Source organism: Chlorocebus sabaeus, chromosome 12, assembly GCF_047675955.1.
Source record: "Chlorocebus sabaeus isolate Y175 chromosome 12, mChlSab1.0.hap1, whole genome shotgun sequence".
NCBI lineage: Eukaryota > Metazoa > Chordata > Mammalia > Primates > Cercopithecidae > Chlorocebus > Chlorocebus sabaeus.
In genome coordinates, this window is record NC_132915.1 from 9837703 (window position 1) to 9844061 (window position 6359).

The following is a 6359-nucleotide window of genomic DNA, read 5'->3' on the forward strand; positions in this document are numbered from 1 at the left end:
AAATTTATGGTTCTCTGTCAGCTCTTTTGTTATTGCTTATTTCTAAGGTTTTGGTTTTTTGTTTTGTTTCTGAGGATATTAATAGTTTTTTCTTCTTTTTTTTTTCCTGAGATGGAGTCTTGCTCTGTCACCCAGGCTGACATGCAGTGGTGCGATCTTGGCTCACTGGAACCTCTGCCTCCCAGGTTTAAGTGATTCTCCTGCCTCAGCCTCCTGAGTAGCTGGGATTACAGGCATGTACCACCACACCCAGCTAATTTTTCTATTTTTTTTTTCTTTGTACAAGATTTTATTAAAGATCTTTACAGAGCAGCATCCAGACTCCAGAATACAGCTGCCAAGGAGACCCTGTTATGCTGTAGGGACTGGCTGGGGCATGGCAGGCGGCTCTGGCTTCCCACCCTTCTGTTCTGAGATGGGAGTGGTAAGCAGTATCTCATCTTTGGGTCCCACGATGCTCATGTGGTCAGATAGAGGCTTCTTAGGGCCAATCTTACCAGTTGGGTCCCAGGGCAGCATGATCTTCACCTTGATGCCCAGCACACCCTGTCTGAACAACACATGGCGCACAGCAGTGTCAACATAGTAGTTAACAGGGTCTCCACTGTGGATCATCAGGCCATCCACAAACTTCACGGATTTAGCCGTCTGTCCTCGGAGTTTCCCAGACACCACGACCTCACAGCCTTTGGCCCCGCTCTCCATGATGAACCTCAGCCCACCATAGCAGGCCCTCCGCACAGCAAGCCCTCCTAGGAGTTTGTAATGCAGAGACTCTGCCTGGGCAATGGCACACAGACCTCTAGTGGCCACCTTTTCAGCATAAAGCTCTACACTGCCCTCTGGAAAGCCAAACCTCTTCTAAACTACAGCAGTCAGTTCCTGAATCCACCGACCCTTCTCACAAAGAACATTCTGTGTTCTGGTGGCTGAGATAATGATTTCTGTCCTGGTTGGTGTAACTCGCACCTCAACTCCAGAGTAGTCATCTTCAGCCAGCTCCCGAGTAAGAAACTCATTCAGTTCAGCTTTGAAGATGCCATCAGCGGCAAACTTCCTCTTCTTGGAAATTTGCACAGCCATCTTCCCGCCGCGCTCCGCCGAAAGGAAAGGACTATTTTTTTTTTTTTCAGTAGAGATGGGGTTTCACCATATTGCTCAGGCTGGTCTCGAACTCCTGACCTCGTGATCCGTACGCCTCGGCCTCCCAAAGTGCTGAGATTACGGGCCTGAGCCACTGCTCCCGTCCTGATATTAATGATTTTCTAAAGCTTTCTTTTTCCTACACAGCCTCTGTTTCTTCCCAGTCATCCTTTTCTGTTTACTTCTTCCCATCAATCACCTTAGTGGGTTTCTCCAAACGTCCTATGATTTTTGGCTCTCTGGTGATATTTAAGAGTTTTTTGTGCACAGCAACTTTCACACAGTATAGTAGGCTGAATGAGTTGTCTCGTCGGAGGAATCCCTGTTTTCAATGTATATTTAGGTCGGTCCTCTTGGATTGTTTCCAATTCACCAAAGAATACACTTTCAGTTACTTCCTGAAGGATAAAACACTGGCTTCCAAGTCTTGAGGTCCTTCTTGGACAAGGATGAGTGTCCCTAGTTCAAACCAGCTGGAGCCCTCCAATGCAGATAAGTCTTGTTTTATCCTCTCCCTAGAATAAACCTCCAGCTTTCTATCAGAGAGGGGAGGGAGAAGTTTCTCACATGTGGGGAACAGTGGATAGGATCTGTTTGTGAAACTCCTTAAAGAGATCTGAAGCCAGCCTTCTGATTTATAGCCCACTCTTCTCCTTTTCTCCTGGAGGTCCATGGCCCTCACCATTTCTGAGCCGTTGGGGATTCTGGATTGTAAGTCAGGCGCCTCTTGGACTTCCCCACTGCTGTCACAAAACTCAGCCTTCCAGGTTCTGCTAAGCCAGCTTCTACACATCCTTCTGCTTTCTATCTTCAAAAAAAATTTTTCGTTGTCTCTTTGTAAGTTTGTATCTTTAAAAAGAAAAATCTCTTAACTATCATCTTACTAAGTTTTGGGGAAGGAGCCAACATAGATGAAGGCACTCAATCCACCATCTTTAACCGGAAGTCACTGCATTTAGCTCCCTAATCCATGTAGAATCTATTTTTGTGTGTGTCTGGTGTAGGGTAGGATAGATAATATACATGTTCTGAAGAGATATTCATTTGTTCCAAAACCATTTGTTGAGTTGTTCATTCTCTCTCTCCTCATTCAGAATGCTACCCTCCTTACCCAGACACTCCATTCTCGCCGTTCCTCTAGTGAGCCAGGTACTAGCCCATCCAGGAACAGGTCAGTGCTAGTTCCACACCTGGGTGTCCTTCTGCCAAATGTCTGCCTGGGATAGTCTCTGTCCTCCTTCAAGCCTTTGCACCAATGCCTCCTGACCAGAGAGGATCGTGCACATCACATACTTAAAATTGCATGTTACCCCTATCACTCTCTTTCTTCCTCAAGGTTTTTTCCCCATAATATTTCTCCTCTCCAATTTCCGATGATATTGACTCACCAGTTTTGGCTGATTGTCTTGCCCTGCCTCACTAGACTATAACCTCTTTGATCCATGGATATGGACTGTTTTGGTTGTTATGCTATGCACAATGCCTGTTGTTCATTAAACACATGTAGAATAACTTAATAAACAAGCTACATTTCCAAACAAACACAAACATGGCTGTTTTTGTACTTTCTACTCTGCACTACTTATCAATTTGTTTATTCCTGTAACAGTTCCACTCGGTGCTGTTTTCAGTAGTTTTATAACTCACCTCAGTATCGACAGAACAAATTGCCATTCATTGCACCTTTTTTTTTTTTTTAGACAGAGTTTCACTCTTGTCGCCCAGGCTGGAGTGCAGTGACGTGATCTCAGCTCACTGCAACCTCCACCTCCCAGGTAAAAGTGATTCTCCTGCCTCAGCCTCCTGAGTAGGTGAGATTACAGGCACCTGCCACCACACCTGGCTAAGTTTTGTATTTTGAGTAGAGACCGAGTTTCACCGTGTTGGCTAGGCTGGTCTCGAACTCCTGACCTCAGGTGACTGACCCGCCTCAGCCTCCCAAAGTTCTGGATTACAGGAGTGAACCACCACGCCTGGCCACTGTACCTCTTTTTCAAAATATTCTTGCCTATTATTGGGCCTTTTTTCTTTTTTCTCTTTCTTTTTTTTTTTTTTTTGAGAAAGAGTCTTGCTCTTTTGCCCAGGCTGGAGTGCAGTGGTGCAATCTCAGTTCACCACAATCTCTGCCTTCTGGGTTCAAGTGATTCTCCTGCCTCAGCCTCCTGAGTAGCTGGGCCTACAGGTGTGCACCACCATGCCTGGCTAATTTTTTGTATTTTTAGTAGAGGCGGGGTTTCACCATATGAGCCAGGCTGGTCTTGAACTGCTGACCTTGTGATCTGCTAGCCTTGGACTCCCAAAGTGCTGGGATTACAAGCGTGAGCCACCGCACGAGGCCTCTTTCTATTTATTTATTTTTGGAGACAGAGTCTCACCATGTTGCCCAAAAATCATAAATGTGATTTTAGCTCCAGATCATTATGTATCCATTAATTAGAGCAATCAGCAATTACTTATCCTTAACTATATATGTTACTGTTTTTTCTACTTACTGCTCTTTCTTATATAGTTTCTCTTGGAATTTATTATTATTTTACTGAAGTACAGCCTCTTTAATTTTTCATGGAGGTTTGTAGGGGTCAAATTTTTTGAGTCCTCACATGTCTAAAAATGTGCTATATGCTTGAATGAATTTTGGCGAGGAATAGAAACCTAGTTTAAAAATCCTTTACTTTCAGAACTTCAAAGGTATTGCTATATGAGTTTTCTATTCACTTCTTATGTTTTTGTAAGTAATTTGTTATTTTCTCTCAGAAAGCGTTGAGGATTTTTTTCTCTTTAGTCTTGGCATTTTGGAAGTCTTACCATAAAATAGCTAAGGGCAAATCTGTTTCAGTCTGAAGGTTTGCAGCATTGTTCTTGTCTTAATTCATTGATTATTTTGTGCCTATCGTTCTCACAATTCTTATAATTTCTTCTACACCAGTAGGAAGGTCTGGAACTGTCATCTGTGATTTTTTATCATTACATTCTCAACATTTGGTCTTTAGTTGAGTGCTCAGATTCCCACTTTCCACACGTGATGACAGATTCAGCAGGTCGAGTGGGGGTGGGTGCAGAAGCCTGAGAAGTCCTCAATAAAGGAGGACTTGATAAATAAGTCCTTGATAAGGATGTTTTTCGAATCTTGTTTTAACCCAACCTCTCTCAACTTGATCATAGGGAAAAGTTTTAGATGTCTTCTAATATTTTGCACATCATTTCACAGAACTGGTATCCTATATGCAGCTGCTCTTTTTTTTTTTTTTTTTTTTTTTTTGAGATGGAGTGTGGCTATTCTCCTGCCTCAGCCTCCCAACTAGCTGGGACTACAGGCACCCGCCACCACGCCCAGCTAGGTTTTTGTATTTTTAGTAAAGAAGGGGTTTCACCGTCTTCGCCAGGATAGTCTCGATCTCCTGACCTTGTGATCCCCCCACCTTGGCCTTCCAAAGTGCTGGGATTACAGGCGTGAGCCACTGCGCCCGGCCATCCTATATGCGGCTTCTAAGAACTGACACAGCATAACACTTAAAGATTCTCAAATGATTTTTATTTGATTAATTAACTTATTCATTTTGAGACAGGGTCTTGCTCTGTCACCCAGGCTGGAGTGCAATGGTGCAGCACTCCAGCTGCTAGTGGAGGTTGGCTCACAGCAACCTCCACCTCCCAGGTTCAAACAATTCTCCTGCCTCAGCCTCACTAGTTGGGACCACAGGAATGCACCACCACACCAGGCTACTTTTTGTATTTTCAGCAGAAGTGGGGTTTTGCCATTTTGGCCCAGACTTATCTCAAACTCCTGGCTTCAAGTGATTTGCCTCTCAAAGTGCTGGGATTACAGGCATAGTCACCGTGCCCAGCCTCAAATACTTTTTAAAAAGTGGTTCTCTCTGTCCATCAATGTATAATGTCTTTCAGAGAGGTAATAATTTAAAATAATTTGGTAATTTGTACTCTAGAATGAATACATTAGTGAGAATAGACTAAGCATTTCAGCATATGGTAAACTACAAAATGAAAACTTGGCCAAGTAGTCAAACTCCTTCAAAACATCAACCTCAGATATGTTCAGTAAAACTTTAAGGATGGTTAGGTCATTGTTCACTGGGAAACATGGAAAATTCCTCTTATGAAAGCAAGTTATGTATGTCCTCATATCTTGGGCAGGATGAAGAGGACTTCCAAGTCAATTGGAAGTTAAAGTTTAAAGAAAACCAAGGTGGACATGTGGGGGTAAATTCCAGGCTATGAGGCTAGAGAGAGGCAAGATAGCTGACCTGAGCCTGGAGATGTTTGATCTTAGTTTCTGTAAAGGAAGAAAGCACTTTCTTCTTTCATATATCACACTTTATTATTATTTCCAAACTGAAAGAAATTCACATTTGCTCCAGGGACATCAGACTGCCTCCCTAAATTGGCTTTCAGTTTTCTTATTTCAAATAAAATATTTTATTACTTAAAGTAACAATAAAACCCCAGGTTTTAAACTTTTATTCTTATTATAACCAGATGGGAGTTATAGAACTTTGTGATATACATCCGAGGCTGAACATTGGATATCTGGTTAGTCTCTTAGGTAGATTCCATAAATCTCGTGGTTTTTCCCATGAGAAAAAAAAATGTAGTGAAATAGATGAGAGCTGGTTACATATTGTTACATCAGAATTTTTTTTTTTTTTTTTTTTGGAGATGGAGTCTTGCTCTGTCGCCCAGGCTGGAGCGCAGTGGCACAATTGCAGCTCACTGCAAGCTCCGCTTCCCAGGTCCACACCATTCTCCTGCCTCAGCCTCCCAAGTAGCAGGGACTACAGGTGCCTGCCACCATGCCCGGCTAATATTTTGTATTTTTAGTAGAGACGGGGTTTCACCGTGTCAGCCAGGATGGTCTGGATCTCTTGACCTCGTGATCTACCTGCCTCGGCCTCCCAAAGTGCTGGGATTACAGGCGTGAGCCACCACGCCCGGCCAATTCATTAAATTGCTTTATTTTAATTTTTTATTTTACATTCCTTGTATTGAAGTGATCTCACAAAGACTGTATAAGCAGATCACCACAGGATGAGGGGTTTCCACACAGATTGCCTGATTTTCTAAGAAAAACACTGTATTTTCCTCAACATGATTGGCAATAGCAAGATGGAGTTGTAATTCTGTGAAAGTAAATGTTCCTCAAAAAATTGTCAGCATCCACATTCTCTTGGAAATAACCATGTAAAAATACTGGGACTTTT

General features: G+C 42.9%; 1 pseudogene; it reads right to left on the reverse strand.

Annotated features, from left to right (window-relative positions):
* Positions 1-257: 257 nt before the first annotated feature.
* Positions 258-1128, reverse strand: LOC103219713 (small ribosomal subunit protein uS3 pseudogene; annotated as a pseudogene).
* Positions 1129-6359: the final 5231 nt, after the last annotated feature.